We start from the raw sequence: 18,436 nt of genomic DNA on the forward strand, positions 1-18,436 counted from the left end.
TTGCAAAAGTTATTTTATTCAAAAAAAAATCCTATTGCTAAAATGCTTATTATGTAGTTCGCATGTTATTTGGAATTTCTGAGTTCTGTATTCTAAATGCCTATGAACAAATTGGGATCAGGGTCATTTCGACGTAAACCATTTCGCCGAAAGCCGTTTCGCCGAAAGTCATTTCGCCGAATGAGTCACTTCGCCGAATGCCATTTCGCCGAATCTTGAAAACGTCTTGAAATCGTCCTTCCTTTCGTCGAAATGACCCTTTCGGCGAAACGACTTTCGTCGAAATGACATTCGGCGAAATGGCTTTCAGCGATATGACCCGCTCCCACAAATTGTAGAATAATTTTCCACCAATTTCATCATGTTTTCAGAATTAAGAATCAGAATTAATTGGCTCAAGTGGCAAGTTCCTCTAGTTATTTGGAAATTCGTACCTTGCCGTGGCTACTCTTTATTTTCCTGATTGGGAGGTAAGGATAAAAGGAACATGGGTATGAACTGTGAAGTGGGTGAGGAAAACAGTCCAAAACAAAAAGGAAACAATTCGTTCTGCTTCCCCGAAAAGGTGCTGAACGATTTACAGGTGCCCAAAATGCACATTTAAGGGCTGAGGACAGTACCGTAAAGTGGTAGGTTTTTTGCTATTTTCCTGTTTCAAATTAAATTTTCTTGGAAACGGTGCAGAATGTAGAAAAACCCACCTGACAATGTCTTCGAAATTTAGTTGAGAATACTCTGTGAAATTTTCAGAATGATTTATTGAGTTTAGCGGTCGTGTTGTATTTTTTTCTGACTGAAGAACTGCAGAAAAATGGAACGCTCGGAAATGCATACCTCTACTTGTTCATCGAATATCTCGGCTTTGAAAGCTTGTATCATAAATCTACCGTGACAAAGTCCAGATAATTTAGTTTAGATGCGATTAGTACATATAACATATATGTTATCGCGATAAAAATAAAGTCTTGTATTTTTCTGTGAAACAAAGTCAGTTTCAACGCATCCGCCATTTTTTTCGCTTTGGTTTCCTGATAGCATTCTGAAAAAGGAGAGAGGAATAAAATTGGTTCGACAAGGCTGCCAAACACACAGACATTCTATCTTTGTGAAAGTTGAATACACCGAAACCTCCATTTACGAACTAAACGGGGGTTCGTAAAAAGAGGTAGTTCGTAAAAAAAGTTTACGTTATTTGGGAATTAGTTCGTAAAAAAAGTTTACGTTATTTGGGATTTGGTTCGTAAAAAAAGTTTTGTGTGATTATTGTGGAAACCGCGCATCATATGTTTATTTTCGGAACGGATGTGAAGAGTAAATGCAAGAAAATGATGTTTGGGGTCGTTTCAAAATCCAAGATGGCGGCTTCCGGTTTATTGAGATTGCCTAAAACCCCTAACAATATGGGTATCTTCGGAACGGAATTGATGAGTAGATGTCGGAAAACGATGTTTGAAGTGGTTCTGAAATCCAAGATGGCGACTTCCGGTTTCTTGATATTCCTTGAAAACCCTTACAATATGGATATTTTCGGAACGGAATTGATGAGTAGATGTCAGAAAACGATGTTTGAGGTAGTTTTGAAATTCAAGATGGCGACTTCCGGTTTGTTGATATTCCTTAAAAACCCTTGCAATATGGGTATTTTCGGAACGGAATTGATGAGTAGATGTCTGAAAACGATGTTTGAGGTGGTTTTGAAATTCAAGATGGCGACTTCCGGTTTATTGATATTCCTTGAAAACCCTTGCAATATGGGTATTTCCGGAACGGGGTTAATAAGTAGGTATCAGAAAACGATGTTTGAGGTAGTTTTGAAATTCAAGATGGCGACTTCCGGTTTGTTGATATTCCTTGAAAACACTTGCATTATGGGTATTTTCGGAACGGAATTGATGAGTAGATGTCAGAAAACGTTGTTTGAGGTGGTTTTGAAATTCAAGATGGCGACTTCCGGTTTATTGATATTCCTTGAAAACCCTTGCAATATGGGTATTTTCGGAACGGGGTTAATGAGTAGATATCAGAAAACGATTTTTGAGGTAGTTTTGAAATTCAAGATGGCGACGGTTTGATGATATTCATTGAAAACCCTTGCATTATGGGTATTTTCGGAACGGAATTGATGAGTAGATGTCAGAAAACGATGTTTGAAGTAGTTTTGAAATTCAAGATGGCTACTTCCGGTTTGTTGATATTCCTTGAAAACCCTTACAATATGGATATTTTCGGAACGATGAGTAGATGTCAGAAAATAATGTTTGAGAAGTTCTTAGTTCCAAGATGACAACTTCCGGTTTCTTGATATTCTTTGAAAACCCTTACAATATGGGTATTTTCGGAACGGGATTGATGATTAGTTGTCAGAACACGATGTTTGAGGTGGTTCTTGAATCCAAGATGGTAACTTCCGATTTGTTGATATTCCTTGAAACCCCTTACAATATGGGTACTTTCGGAAAGAGACTTAAAAGTAGACGTCGGAAAATTATATTTGAGGTGGTTTTGAAATACAAAACAGTGACTTCCGGTTGATTATTATCTTTTAAAAGTTTTTGCCATTTTCCTTTAACTCTTTATTCCTTTAAAACACTATACCGTTCCGAAAATACCCATATTGTATGGGTTTTCAAGGAATATCAACAAACCGGAAGTCGCCATCTTGAATTTCAAAACTACCTCAAACATCGTTTTCTGACATCTACTCATCAATTCCGTTCCGAAAATATCCATATTGTATGGGTTTTCAAGGAATATCAACACACCGGAAGTCGCCATCTTGGATTTGAGAACCACTTCAAACATAATTTTCCGACATCTACTCATCAACTCCGTTCCGAAAATACCCATATTGCAAGGGTTTTCAAGGAATATCGATAAACCGGAAGTCGACTTCTTGGATTTCAGAACCACCTCAAACATCATTTTCCGACATCTACTCATTAACCCCGTTCCGAAAATACCCATATTGTATGGGTTTTCAAGGAATATCCACAAACCGGAAGTCGCCATCTTGGATTCCAGAACCACTTCAAACATAATTTTCCGACATCTACTCATTAACCCCGTTCCGGAAATACCCATACTACAGGGTGATTTTTTAAGAGCTTGAGAACTTTTTTAAACAATAAAACGCATAAAATTTGCAAAATCTCATCGGTTCTTTATTTTAAACGTTAGATTGGTACATGACATTTACTTTTTGAAGATAATTTCATTTAAATGTTGACCGCGGCTGCGTCTTAGGTGGTCCATTCGGAAAGTCCAATTTTGGGCAACTTTTTCGAGCATTTCGGCCGGAATAGCCCGAATAGCCCGGAAATGTTGTCTTCCAAAGCTGGAATAGTTACTGGCTTATTTCTGTAGAGTTTAGACTTGACGTAGCCCCACAAAAAATAGTCTAAAGGCGTCAAATCGCATGATCTTGGTGGCCAACTTACCGGTCCATTTCTTGAGATGAATTGTTCTCCGAAGTTTTCCCTCAAAATGGCCATAGAATCGCGAGCTGTGTGGCATGTAGCGCCATCTTGTTGAAACCACATGTCAACCAAGTTCAGTTCTTCCATTTTTGGCAACAAAAAGTTTGTTAGCATCGAACGATAGCGATCGCCATTCACTGTAACGTTGCGTCCAACAGCATCTTTGAAAAAATACGGTCCAATGATTCCACCAGCGTACAAACCACACCAAACAGTGCATTTTTCGGGATGCATGGGCAGTTCTTGAACGGCTTCTGGTTGCTCTTCACTCCAAATGCGGCAATTTTGCTTATTTACGTAGCCATTCAACCAGAATTATGTAGACCATAAATCGGGCGTAAAGCGCGAAACACATTTCGAACCGAACACTGATTTTGGTAATAAAATTCAATGATTTGCAAGCGTTGCTCGTTAGTAAGTCTATTCATGATGAAATGTCAGAGCATACTGAGCAAATAATAATGCATGAAAATCATAACCTCAAAAAATCTGAGCAAATACTAATGCATGAAAATCCTAACCTCAAAAAAATCACCTTTTATATAGGTTTTCAAAGAATATCAACAAACCGGAAGTCGCCATCTTGAATTTCAAAACTATCTCAAACATCGTTTTCTGACATCTACTCATCAATTCCGTTCCGAAAATATCCATATTGTATGGGTTTTCAAGGAATATCAATCAACCGGAAGTCGCCATCTTGGATTTCCAAAATACCTCAAACATCATTTTCCGGAATCTACTCTTTAAACCCGTTCTGGAAATACCCATATTATATAGGTTTTCAAAGAATATCAACAAACCGGAAGTCGCCATCTTGAATTTCAAAACTACCTCAAACATCGTTTTCTGACATCTAGTCATCAATTCCGTTCCGAAAATATCCATATTGTATGGGTTTTCAAGGAATATCAACACACCGGAAGTCGCCATCTTGGATTTGAGAACCACTTCAAACATAATTTTCCGACATCTACTCATCAATTCCGTTCCGAAAATACCCATATTGCAAGGGTTTTCAAGGAATATCGATAAACCGGAAATCGACTTCTTGGATTTCAGAACCACCTCAAACATCGTTTTCCGACATCTACTTATTAACCCCGTTCCGGAAATACCCATATTATATAGGTTTTCAAAGAATATCAACAAACCGGAAGTCGCCATCTTGAATTTCAAAACTACCTCAAACATCGTTTTCTGACATCTACTCATCAATTCCGTTCCGAAAATACCCATATTGTATGGGTTTTCAAGGAATATCAATAAACCGGAAGTCGCCATCTTGGATTTCCAAAATACCTCAAACATCATTTTCCGGAATCTACTCTTTAAACCCGTTCCAAAAATACCAATATTGTAGTAGTTTCCATGGAGTCGAAAATCACTTTCGATGAATGACAAAACCTCTTTTTACGAAGTAGGTTCGTAAAAAAAGTTTACGTTATTTGGGATTTGGTTCGTAAAAAAAGTTTACGTTATTTGGGATTTGGTTCGTAAAAAGAGGTACGTAAAAAGAGGTTACGTATAAAAAGTGTTCGTAAACGGAGGTTTGGGTGTATTTTTTCATTGTTCATTGGAATCCATGTAATGTCCAACCCATACGATAGATTAATGTGATGAAACTTCTCATCAAAATAATAAAATGTATGCCGGCAACCCGGTACAGTTTGCTCATATACGAGAGAGTACAAGAGAAATACGATGCGCAAAGGGAATTGAGCGAGCCACGTGGTCGATTTAAAACTCAACACGCGACCCCCTGTCCTCAGACCTTAATGAAACCTCCTACTCCCAAGAGGATTTAGAAATTTCACAAAAGCGACACCATTCTGCATTCCCGGAAGAATACAGAACAATTCGCAACATCTAGGAGCAGAAGTGAATTCGGATCACAAAAAAAAATTTATGGTCAATGCGTCAATGTGGGACAGTTACATATCATTTTGACATTTTCTTATTCAAATCTGGTAAAAATGTTTTTGTCATTCATTTCCAGTAATACCAGAATGGTTGAGTACGAAGTAAACAGTAATTGAAATGCAGGGGTCATCGATTCGAGTACGACATGCGATCACAAGATTCGACCGTGAATCATTTCAACTGAGTGCCTTCAAAGCTGCCTGACTGTAGTAACAAAAATAAATTCGCTTTCCACAGATTCTCTGCTGAAGCGTCGATTGTACCTCACGCAGAATCGCGGAGATTTCTGCTTGGAACACAGTACAATATCCATCAAGTGAATGAGTCTGCTTTAGTCTCATTTCACGACAGTAGACACCAACAGAAGCACGATAATCCAGCAGAGAACTGTCATGAAAGATAATTACTGCGGTCATCACTGGATGGGGGTTCTGTTTTCTAAATGGCTCTAGATTTACACTTTCACGTGTAAATAAATGATTTTGATTATGGTGGCATTTCAACGGATTTATCTAACAGTACAATACTAATCTTAAAATTCTCTTATTAGTCGAGCCAAACATTTTTTCGTGGAATAATCAACCCACAAAACCTCTGTTAAAATTACTCATAAATTAGAAACGAAATCGAATAGTTTTGAGCGAACGTGTTGAATAGAAAAAAAACTGCACTGTCAACTATTTTTTTTTTCGTCAAAAGGATAAAATTATCTGCGATAGTGAGAACCTTACCGTACAGAAACTGGTGAAAATATAGTCCTTGTTTTTCACGTAGCAGCGCATTTAAAAGTATGTGAATACCAACCTGAGCCTGTAAATAAAAATAAGAAGTTTGGTTCAGACAAACATCATGATAATGTGATATTTTAAAGTGGCTATCGCAATATCCAAATCCGTAAAAGGTTATGTTTTATGATTATGTTTATATTCTTATGATTAGAATTATACAAAATATAAAAGTTTAACACAAAAAAAGAAACTAACTCGTAGTCCTTTAGGGGATTTGGTACTCCTTGTGTACCGGTTTGTGTTGAAGTGCACATGACTAACTTGTAGTTGTACATCATTGTTTATATTTTCGGGTTTAATCCGAAAATAATACTAACGTCATCGATGTTAGGTTTAGTTTCTATTGTATTTAGTATCTTTTCACACTCCAAACTACAGAAGCAACTGTTGATTTAAAATCCCTTCGCCACGATTTGTCGTCTGGTTTGTAGTGAGCAGTCAAAGAAAGTACATCTTCCATCGAACAAGCACGATCACCATCCAGCCCAAACCTAAACGCTGTCGGTTTCCCACTGGTTTTGTATGTATGTCATTCCGGTCACGGAAAATTTCCCGTACTCTCCGACGAAGTCTCGCATCATGCTTTCTGGCAAACGGTTCGGTCGCGGGTTCTTTGTTTCAAGCAAAACCCTGCCAGCATAAATTGTGGCAAATCAAAACGCAGAAAACAACAAAGCAAATCGTTTCGTGATTCTGATATGACCGCAAAAAACAGAACGGCATAGCGGCAGTTGTACTATCTGCACTCAGGTCACATCTCCCATGGCGAAGCAGGAAGGAGGTTGCGAAATATGCTAACCTCGGAGGCTCACCGGTTCGTTTGTCGCACATGTTAGGAGGAAAAAGCTCTAACTAACAAGCTGAGCACATGCATCAAAAGCAGGAGCAAAGTTGTACTTCCTAATGAGTGGTGATCCACGGTGACTTTGGTGGGGTCTCGCTATTTGGTCGTTAGCAAACCGAAGCAACGAATGATTCTTAGACTGAAACAGCGAACACATTTTCGAGGTATCCCTGAAAATACAAAAAGCTGCTTTCCGCTCATATGCACAATATGCTTATTTCAAATCGTGCAAACTTCTGGAACAACTTAAATTCGATTTAATCTTAAGCGCTGTTTGCCAGTCATTCATCTGAAATTTTTCAATTTTTTTCATAATATGTAGAATTGTGTTACTTGGAAAATACGCATCTTTTGCTGTGTGCTGATGAATTTGGAAGATTTAATCGTAGGATGCTAATCTTCAAACTGTTCCGAAGCACAATAATTACTCAAACGAGTCGGTCATGATTAAAAAAAGTTGAAAGTTCTGTATATTTCAGGAATCATGTAGCTTTTTGAGGCAATCAATAATGCAACAATGCACGAAAAATATGGCACATTTGAAGTGCTGATCGAAATTGTACTTCAAAAGCTTATAAAGATAAAGACTGTACTCAAAAAATACGCAACTCTTCGTTTTATGTTAAAGCGTTTCGACAATTTCAGTAAGCCGTACATAGCGACCGGTACCATCAACGGCCAAATATATAACAAAGAATGTTTCCAGAAGCACTTATTACCCTTCCTCTGGTCCTCCGAGTGCGATACCGCTACTTTGGCCGAATCTAGCATCGTGCCATTCCGCGACAGCGGTGATAGAGTGATATTAAGTCACCGATGTTGCTTATGTGCCAAACTCATAAGAATATCTCAAAATATCAGGTGTACAACTTTGCTTCCGCCGTTTTTTTTTTTTTTCAAATTTATAAGCTTTATTGCGAAAAAGTGCTTACAGATGTATTATTCAAAGTATTGTCCGTCGCTAGCGACAACTTTCTCCCATCTTTCCGGCGATTTTCGGATCCCGGCTCGAAAAAAGGAGTCCTTTTTTGACGCTATCCATGAAGCAATCCATTTTTCCAACTCTTCGAAGGATTGAAAATGTTGATCTGCCAGGCCATGTGCCATCGAACGGAATAGGTGCAAGTCAGAAGGGGCGACATCTGGGGAATACGGCGTGTGGGGCAAGACTTCCCATTTCAGCGTTTCCAGGTACATTTTGACCACTTTTGCGACGTGAGGCCGAGCATTGTCGTGTTGGAGGATGACTTTGTCATGTCGCTCTTGATATTGTGGCCGCTTTTCTTTTAGCGCGCGACTAAGGCGCACCAGTTGCGTTCGGTAGCGATCTCCTGTGGGGGTTTCACCCGGTTTTAAGAGCTCGTAGTAAATCACACCGAGCTGATCCCATCAAATACAAATCATAATCTTGGCGCCGTGAATATTCGGTTTTGCCTTCGACGAAGTAGCATGCCCGGGCTTTTCCCATGATTTTCTGCGTTTAGGATTATCGTATCGAACCCACTTTTCATCACCGGTTACGATTCGATGTAAAAACTTCTTACGATTTTGTCTTTGAAGCAGTTGCTCATATACAAATAGACGGCGCTCGATGTCCCTCGGTTTCAACTCGTACGGCACGCACCCAGTTTCCTTCTTCCTGAATCATGCCCAGGGCCTTGAGACGTTTTGAGATGGCTTGCTGACTCACTCCCAATGATTCGGCAAGCTCTTCTTGGGTTTGGCACGAATCTTCATCAAGCAATGCTTCTAGTTGTTCATCTTTGAAAGTTTTTTCTCTTTCACCACTATGTTTGTCTTCGACATCGAAATCACCATTTTTGAAACGTTGAAACCTCTCCCGACACGTTCTTTTACTCAGAGCAGCATCACCGTAAGTTTCTGAGAGCATTCGATGCGCTTCAGCTGCATTTTTTTTTCTTCAAATTGTAACAGAAAAGTAAAACTTCCCGCAAATGGCGAGAATTGGGCACATAAACAGACATTTTCGAGCGTGAATAATACAAAAACAAGAACAACTGTCACTGAAACGGCGATGACAATTCGTTAGGCACTGTACACACTCACTTTGAAGACATTATCAGCTATGTATTTTGACCAGCCTCAGCCGGTACAGCCACCTATCGGAAAACGGCGGAAGCAAAATTGTACACCTGATAGAAAAATTCTTCGTGATTATAAAAGACAAGTTCCGGGAAAGGGGACCTGTCTTTGCAAATGACAAGGATATAAAGAAAGAGTGGATGAATGTATTCAAGAAGTGTTGCACCGGATTTGATGGGTAGCGTTAATTTCAAGGTGCGGGAGTTTAACCTCGGAGAGCAGATTGAATTAACCAATTTTTCAAAAAACATAGTTCTCAATAGCTTCAAAAATATTCGACTTAAAATGAATTCATGGTAATCTATTTTTGTCTGTGACATTTCTTCATAAAACAGTCTTTAACTAGGTAGGGATGAGCGGGGCTAGTTGGCCGAAGGGGCAGGTTGGCCGAGTGGCTTTTATGAAAGGGCTATTATGCTCAAAGGCGACATCTGTTGTGATTTTGGTGGAGTATTAGGATTTCTGATGCGATTGATATTAGATTCATTTCTCCTGTCACTGCTTGATTATGATGTGACTAAATATTAATCAAGCAGCATTGTTTATTGTTTATCGTCTTCAATTAAAAAAATATCGCACAGACTAAATGACTAAATCTAATTCTAAATTAACTCTACTCCTATTCGTCTTTTGAAAGTGTCCTTACTAATATTAAAATCAAAGTGGTTGTAAACGCTATTGAAATGTCGACAGCAAACATCTATTGGATTGTTTTGTCCATACTCCGTTCGATGAGCCACAGGTCGGAAAAATTCAATTCTCCTCAATGATCTACCAGGAACGTTGATATCTAATTCGGCCAACAGCACAGGGCAGTCCATGTTGTGCGATATCAAATCGAATATGAACAGCCGCTGCAAGTATATTCGCCTATTTCGTAGAGTTGGAAGATTGATGAGAGCGCAGCGATGATCATAGGGAGGAAGTTGTAAACGATTTTGCCAAGGAAGTTGCCGAAGGGCAAATCTGATGAAGCTCTTTTATACTCATTAGATACGATCTATGTGGATAGAGTGGTACGGCGACCACACAGTAATTCCATATTCGAGAATGCTACGAACCAGAGAGATGTACAGTGACTTCAAACAATAGATATCCGTAAAATCGCGAGTATTGCGTTTGATGAGCCCTAATACTGCATATGCCTTTGCTGTCATGATTGAGTAGTGTCCTGTGAATCGAAGTTTACTGTCGAGAATAATACCAAGATCCTTGACCGATGTTACTCTTTTTATGGGGACAGCGTTCATAGTATATTCGAACACAATTGGAGATCGTACTCGTGCAAAAGTAATGATGCTAGATTTTTCAATATTCACTCTCATACCGTTTTGATGGCACCATGTTAGAATTCTCTCGCTTTCCATCTGCAAAGCACAACAGTCCACCAGAGTTGTTATGATGGGATAAACCTTTAAATCATCCGCATATACGACTTTACAAGATGTAAGTCTGTCACAGAGGTCGTTGATGAAAAGTACAAACAGTAGAGGCCCGAGATGACTTCCTTGGGGGACTCCAGATGTAATGTTGAAGCTTACTGAAAACTAAGAACCAAGTCTTACAGATGCACTACGATTTGAAAGGTATGAAATGATCCAGTTGGTTAACCATTCGGGGAAGCCAATTCTTTTCAGTTTCTCTACTGCATGTTGATGTGGAACACAGTCGAAAGCCTACATATACTGCATCGATCTGCTGACGTTTTTCAAGTTTGCTAATAAGCGAAGAAACATGGCTCATCAGGTTTGCTGTAGTAGAGCGATTTCTGACGAAACCGTGTTGATCCAAAGATATTTTGTGTTTTACTGCAGGGTAGAGAATGTTCAACAGCATGCTTTCAAAAACTTTTGGAAGACAGTTCAGAATAGAAATTCCCCGGTAATTCATTACATTATGCACGTTTCCGGATTTGTGAATTGGTATAATTAAGCCTTCTTCCACGATTCAGGGAAAATATTCTCAATAAGCGAACGATTGAATAGTATAGACACCGGTGAAGCCAAAGATGACGAACATTGTTTGACAAATGTCGGCTGATTTTTATCCGGCCCGGCTCCCTTGGTACTATCGACAGAACAAAGATGTTCATACACCTCACGTTCAGAAAAAGAAATCGTTGGTAAACTGAAGTTGTAAGTAGGCAAACTACTCAGGTACTGTTCCGACAAAGGTGGTGAGTTATTACTTAGCACACTTTGAAAGAAAGACGCGAATAGATTACGCAGCTCCGCATTACACCAAGGCCGTTTGTTCTGTGGACGAGACCTACGACTGATTCGAGGAACGTTCCGTTGAAAGATTGAGTCCAATTCATCATAGAATCTCTTCACAGCGTCATCTAAAGAGCCCAAAGTTAATATCTCCAACCAGTTGATATAAGAAATTTCTGCATTCAGAGAATCAAAATTGCAATGTTTGAAATCATACATTTCTTCCTCGTTATCATTCATAGATAAGTTAACCAAAACGTAAATAGTCAAAACAAACGGTTGATGATGACGATCTAGTTCCATTAAGCCCTGGGGGGTTCTAATAATTCGATATCACCAGCATTGCTTACAAAAGCCAGGTCTAACAGTTTACCGTTTTCATTCGTTAAATAGTTCATTTGCTGCAAACCAGATGCAATCATTGATTCAGTTAACAGAGTTTCGTGTTCGGAAGATACGTTGGTCGGTATAAAGGTCAAACCGCATTCGGCCGACATTTCCATCGCCGATCTTTTTTTCGCTCTGCGGTTATGACAGAGCTGCCGGCGTGCGCATGTATAGGTACGCTGGACCCGACATAAAATTCATATCTTTGGCAACGATATTCCTCGCCGAGCTTTTCGCACCGTAGCAACTGTGTCGGGTCCGGCGTACCTATACATGCGCACGCCCGTGCTCAGCCATAGCCAAAGAGAGAAAAAGTCAACGCCGGAGAGCTCGGATCGGCCGAATGCGGAGTGCCCTTAAAGCTGCCAATTTCATCATCGAAGTTCCATTGTAGGAAAGGTAAATTGTAATCGCCCAGAATAATAACTCTCTCACGTTCTCTAATCTGATTACACCGATTGTTTATACAGGAAGAATGCTGTTCATACAAAGCGAGATTTGAGTTTGGGGGTAAGTGAATAGCACACAGAAAAAATGACACAGTACTATACTCGACCCGGATAGCGATTTGTTCTAAGCAGTCAGCTCCAACGAGTGTTACAAAATTGCTTCGTATGCCTTTCTTGACTGCGATCAAGACACCACCACCACGAGAGAACCGGCTAGAGAAGCAATTACGATCGCAACGATATATCATGTACTCGTCGGACAGCTCCGAGTTTTTTAATATTTTTGTTGAGCCAGGTTTCGGTTAGCACCAAAATATCGTAATCGGAAATAGCGAGTGCTGCATAGAGTTCATTGGTTTTGGTACGGAGGCCTCGAACGTTTTGGTAGTATATTGTAAGACTATGTTGTGATCCATCGGTAGTGTTAGTAACATAGGGGTCAGAAGCAGGACATTGTAATTCAAACGGCATGTTTTCGGTTATAGTAACATTTTCAATGGAAGATGTACACGAGATAACCTGCTTAGTGATGTTAACTGGTAAAAAAAAAACAAAATTACTGCGATGGTTGGACAGGAAAGGTCGATCGTGCTTGAAAATCAAACTCTCTGAAGATAATACCCTTCTGCCAGGGAGAACTGGATAATGCAACAGATTTGAGTCGCGAGTCTAGACCACCTTTGAACGATACAAATGAAAGTTCGTCAAGATTCTTACCTTTGGGAACTAACTTTCGCACGTCAATAGTTTCACTGATGTTCAAATTTCTTTGCACCAATTCTCGTATATCAACCTCCGTAGCAGTTGGATGAAAGCCGGATTTGGGTTACGCTGGGCTAATAGTATTGTCACATTCGGTTCCATGTCTTTTGTGCCTTCCATTAAATTTTGACTAGGTTGATTAAGATCAGTGTCCAATCGGGGGCGCTCGCGGGATGAATTTAACGTACTATCCTTTCGCTGGGATCGATTCTGGATTACGGTAGGTAAGCACTGGAGGATTTTTTATTTATTTTTTCACTGTTCTGCTCCATCTCAAGTCGAAGGTCCTGAAGTGCTTTATTGTGCTCAGCACTGATGGCTTCCATTGCATTGTTTGTTGACAAAATTGTTCGGCGAAAGTTTGCATTTGTCATCATTTTGGAACACGCATTGCACATCCAGAAAAGCTGGGAGCATTTGGAAATAGCTTCACGGATGGCAGCTGACTGTTTCACGCACGCACGAAATCAAATTATTTAGAAGATTTCAGACATGTGTTACAAAAATAACAAGACAGTAAACGTAAAGAAATGTAATACAGTAACAGTTCCAGTGAAAAAGTTTAAAGTGTCTGTTAAAACACCCGTAAAAGGAACACCCACCGAGAATTAGGTCCATCAGCAATCTTCAGTAACATTGGTTTTTTTTATCTTTGGGCCCCTCCCGAAACGATATCCTGGGTACGGGCCTGAGCACAGGCACAGCAAATGGAAGTAGAATCCATTGTTATATTCGCGGCTGTTGAGATTTTATCGAAAATATGTGCTAAAATTGGCTCGGAATCAGGTGAACTCGAGTGTTTTCGCATGAAATGATGACCGATGAACAAAAACGAAAGGCGTTGGAAGTCAAAAACCGAAAATATAAACGGAAAAAACGTTGATTAGAAATTCAGCAAATCACAAGCTAACAAAGTTGTTTACCTCGAACTGTCAAAACTCAAGCAGCATAAACATTGAATTAAATTCATTTACACCAATAAACTCCGAAGTCCGACGACTTTTTGCAAAGAACAATGAACTTTATCAATTTATGTTTATGTTAGTACTCTCATGGAATTTTATTACTTCAACAGGGAATAGTAGAATGAGAGAGAAAACAAAAAAAGTCATCTGTCTTTGACTGAGTATACTTCTACTTGGTCATAGAACTGTCGAGTATCTCATTTGACAGACACTTTGACCGTACCGATTACAGTTGAAGGTGATTTTAGTCAGTCTGTCAAGGTCATTTGACATGACTGACAATTTTCAGCTCTAATTGGGATTCAAACCAAGGTGAGCTGGGTGAAATGCATCGACTTACCAATCACGCTATATCCATTCCTTAATAATTTAAAGATCTTGTGTGTTCTTGCAAATGATCACATTCTCAAATAAATGATAACGCAAGACAACTGAAGTTATGGAAAGAGAACTATTGCAGCGAAAACGAATGGACAGCTTTACAACGATGAGCAATTTATGGAAAGTGTTTTCGTCATTCCTTTAATCATGAGAAGGACTCGAAAAATTCGGAAGGCAATAATAGTTTTAATATATTTTATAGGTCTTTATATTCGAAGTTTATCAAAAATTTCGAACAAACTTACCAGATAAAAGTGTAAAGTTCAACAGAACACCCGGTAAATTGGCGTTGAATACGGATACAAACTCCTTAAACGAATAGACAAACTCACTGCATCTTAGCTGCTGATATATTAAATGTCCAAATGACTGATGGCCCAATCCACATAGCTGTCATGTTGGGAGGTGTTAATTGATGGACCATGTCTCATGTCGTTTCAAAGTGCACGCCGCACGCTTTAGGCTTCAAATTGATGGATATTCAGCATCATCACTCCATCTTCGGGTGATAGTTTACTAAAGCTACAATATATAAAGTAACTTCGAAGATTTATAACTATGGCGATTGTGAGGTACTCAAACCAGTTGTAGCATTTCCCAACCGAAATGAAATAAATACGATGATTGCGAAAATTTATTATTTATTCTTACTGGCCAAGTTCAATGGAATTTCGAACACAATTCAGTTCGTACCGTAACAACCGCTGATAATACACCGAATCTAACAAAAATAATCACCCAAATATTGTCATAATTGCATTACTGGTTCTCACTGTGACGTGATACAACTGAAGGCAATGTCTGGACGGCTGATGCCACATTTCGAGCAATGCGCTTGAATCCAGTGGATAATTAGCGATCACTTAGTGTCCAATTTCTACATTTTCCACCCCGCGAAATGATCTCAGTTCGAGTGACGACAACCGTTGATAATAAATAATTGACGCTATCGGCCGCACGTGATTATTCAATTAGCTATCGGCCGTACCGAAAAGTGTGGCGGGCTCCATGGCTTAGTAGGAGCCTACGCCGAACCGCTAGCCGAGCGCCATCAAAGACGCAATCCGTTACGCGGTTCGTGGCTAACACCGAACAAATGACCAATTGTCGGGCAGTGACGGCACTTTTAATAACCACAAATTGAGTAACAAATACTGCAGCTGATCGAAATTACTGCTACCCCGGTGCTGTGGCTGCTTGGCATGTGAACAATTCGTACTCGACGCCGCAGGGCCACCGGAGAGTGGCTGATCGGATTGAAAGACGTTCATACAAAAGTTAGTTTTGCGTTAAATTGTCCTCATTGCGTTTTATGATTTTTGAATGGTTCAGTCGAATAGGTAAAAAACAACTGATGGTTTTCAGGGTAAAATCTGCAAGACACTCGAAGTGGAACGCCGTTAAAGAGCTATGAATAAAGTTTAATAACTTAATGTTCATCATGTAATCAAAATCATCAACATGCATGAACACACACCACACTGATCGTTGGCTCATCACAGCAATATTTGTGCTAAGCTGATTTCAAAATTTTGTAGATCGTCTCATGTTCATACTTACTGGATAGCCAGCTCAAGTCACTTGAAGGAAACATGTTTCCTTCTAAAGATTTGAAATGAGTCTGACGCGCCCTTCTCAAACAAACCATCAGGTGGGTTCATGCATGTATAGCGATATGCTTCATCCATGTACTGGATATTATGGTTGGAAGAGCATCTTTTATTCCCGCGGAATACGAGTAAGTGACGCTACTTACATATCCGCCCAACCCTTTTTGTTCGTTTTTTGATAACAGCTATAGTAAGAAGGTGAATGGATGAGTCATATCGGGGCTACTGTAAGTCTACCCGCATCCACTGGCAAGTCTTTGAACTGATGGTGGCTTCACTTCACATCACACCACTGTAGAACGGAGTTGGCGTAGTGGGCTGAAGCCTGCTTTCTGTACAGTGGCAGCATTCTCTTCTTCAAACATTCTTCCTCGTTCACCTTGGCGTTAATTGTGCCCTTCGTGAAGAAAATCGACGACCGCAAACCACACGTACAAATTGCTTGCCAGACCAACACCTTCTGCCCAATATTTTTCATCGCCACCGTGGTGTCAGCGTCGTCCAGGTCCCGGTACACCGATTTCGTATAATATTGCGGTCCGGGCAGCGCTCGAGAGTCTTCCTTGGGGTAGGTTTCGTCGTCGATCAGGATGCATCCGTCTTTATTCTGTAGAATTCGGTTATACAGTTTTCGTGCTCTAGTTTTGACCTGAACTTGCTGTACCAGGGACTTTTTCAGCACCTTCTGTTTCTTCTACGTTTTCAGGGAGTTCCGAACTTTGATCCATTGAATCATCCCGATGCTGGTGTTGAACTGCTTGGCCAAATCCCGCGTCGATGCCGATGGGTTTTTCCTGATGTACTCAACCACTTTTAAGACCCGGCCGGGCTGGCTAGGACCCGTTTTCCTACCCGATCGGGGCAAATCCTTCATGGAAAGGGTCTTAGGAAACTTCTCGATGATATTTTTGACACTGGTGTGGTGTACTTTCATCCGTTTTGCAATTTCGTTGTACGTGACACCACTTTCTGAGCACCAAGTGTGCGGAATTTTCTTTCGCGTTTCCGGATCAATTCGACTCATCATTGAAACGATAAACCGTACCGAAACCAATCGATTGCGCAGCTGTTATTGACATGTAAACAAACATGTCACCGCAAAACACGCTGCAAAAGATTAAGCCATTTCAGAGTAATAACTGTTTGAATGTTGCTAACTACTTATCGATACACTCCTTAAAAGATATTTTTATTCAGGGCTATTTGCGTACAAGTTTTACGTGGCCGATTGAGTCGATTTTTTAAACAAATTTTTTTGAGTTGGATCTCGTTGTCACCCTTTTTCTAGGGGGAGAGGAGCTCCCATTTCCCTCCTGCGAGGATTGAGGGACACTTCGTTCGCGGTTCGTCTCGTCATCCATTGCCGCATCGATGGTATTGTTGTCGATTTCCGTCTTCTTTTCGTTGCTAGTTTCTGTAGATGCGCCTTGTTGTACATTGGTTTCAATTGCTGGTTGGTTGGAGGGTAAGTTGTTAACTGCAGCAGGTGTACTTTGTTCTATAGGGGATGATGATGGATTCGTTGAAGGGGATGCTTTATTGTTGTTGGTGGCTGTCACAGGTGTGCTGGGGTTGCTTGGGGTTTGTGTGAAGGAAGCACCGTTGTCCTTTGGTGTAGTTGTCTCCTTGTCCAGTTTATCACATGGCTTACCGTAGTGAACAGCTTTTTGGCAATATTGATATGTGGCCATCTGATTTTCATAGGTAACAAGTGATTTGCGCGGAATTCTTGTATCCTGACCGAAAGTCACATAAGAATGTATAGGCCTCTTCAAGTGCATGCGTAACAAACGTACGCCAATTAGAATACCGGGGGAAAAATTCTTTCACTTTTCTTTTTCGATAGAGAGAATCTCTCCGTATTGGGACATAGTTTTGCGAATATAAGAATCGGTGACGCTTGAGGGAAGATCATGCACACGCACTTCTATAGCACTATCTTCCATATATACTGGAATGTTGTACTTGATGTTCCTGTGCTCCACATAGTGCACATTGTTATTATCTTTTGCGAATTGAATTGCATCCAACTCTTTATGAAACTGGATGTAAACAACATTATTTGTCTTATTGCATTGAAGTAAATGCAAACGTTTAATGTCAAGATGCATTTGCTCCTTAAGCAAACCTTCAAGTTCCCGTATCGAAGGTCGAATTTTGCACTGCCTGAAGGCAACAATAATTGTATTCTTTCGTGTCGGCGGTAGCTTTTGTTCGTTTGGTTCACTCATTTCGAGGTCGTTCTATTGTTCACTACACAATACTGTACTTGGTTTGGTTTATCGACTTACTTGGATGAGATGTAAACACAAACAAATCTTTTTTTGGCGCACATCTACGGTCCTCCGTGAAACTGGCACCTATGGTGATAAATTGGTTGAACTGCTGAGTTCCCATCATACGTCCATAATGCAAATGTCAAACCGTGAGAACCCTTTCGATTCGGTATCTCATTTGTATATATTGAGATTTTATGGCACACTTTGGTTGAAATGATAACAGTGCAATTAATCTCGCGCTCCATCAAGCGGTGAG

At 40.1% G+C, this 18,436-nt stretch overlaps 1 protein-coding gene across 1 annotated transcript in view; it reads right to left on the reverse strand.

The window, feature by feature from the left end:
- Window positions 1-18,436, reverse strand: part of LOC131430662 (uncharacterized) — a 301,476-nt gene that overhangs the window by 214,962 nt on the left and 68,078 nt on the right. Inside the window, exon 2 of the mRNA XM_058595807.1 lies at window positions 6,131-6,209. The gene's annotated coding sequence lies outside the window, so the exon portion shown is untranslated. The remainder of the gene's footprint in view (window positions 1-6,130; window positions 6,210-18,436) is intronic.

Source organism: Malaya genurostris, chromosome 2 (assembly GCF_030247185.1).
Source record: "Malaya genurostris strain Urasoe2022 chromosome 2, Malgen_1.1, whole genome shotgun sequence".
Classification (NCBI taxonomy): Eukaryota; Metazoa; Arthropoda; class Insecta; order Diptera; family Culicidae; genus Malaya; species Malaya genurostris.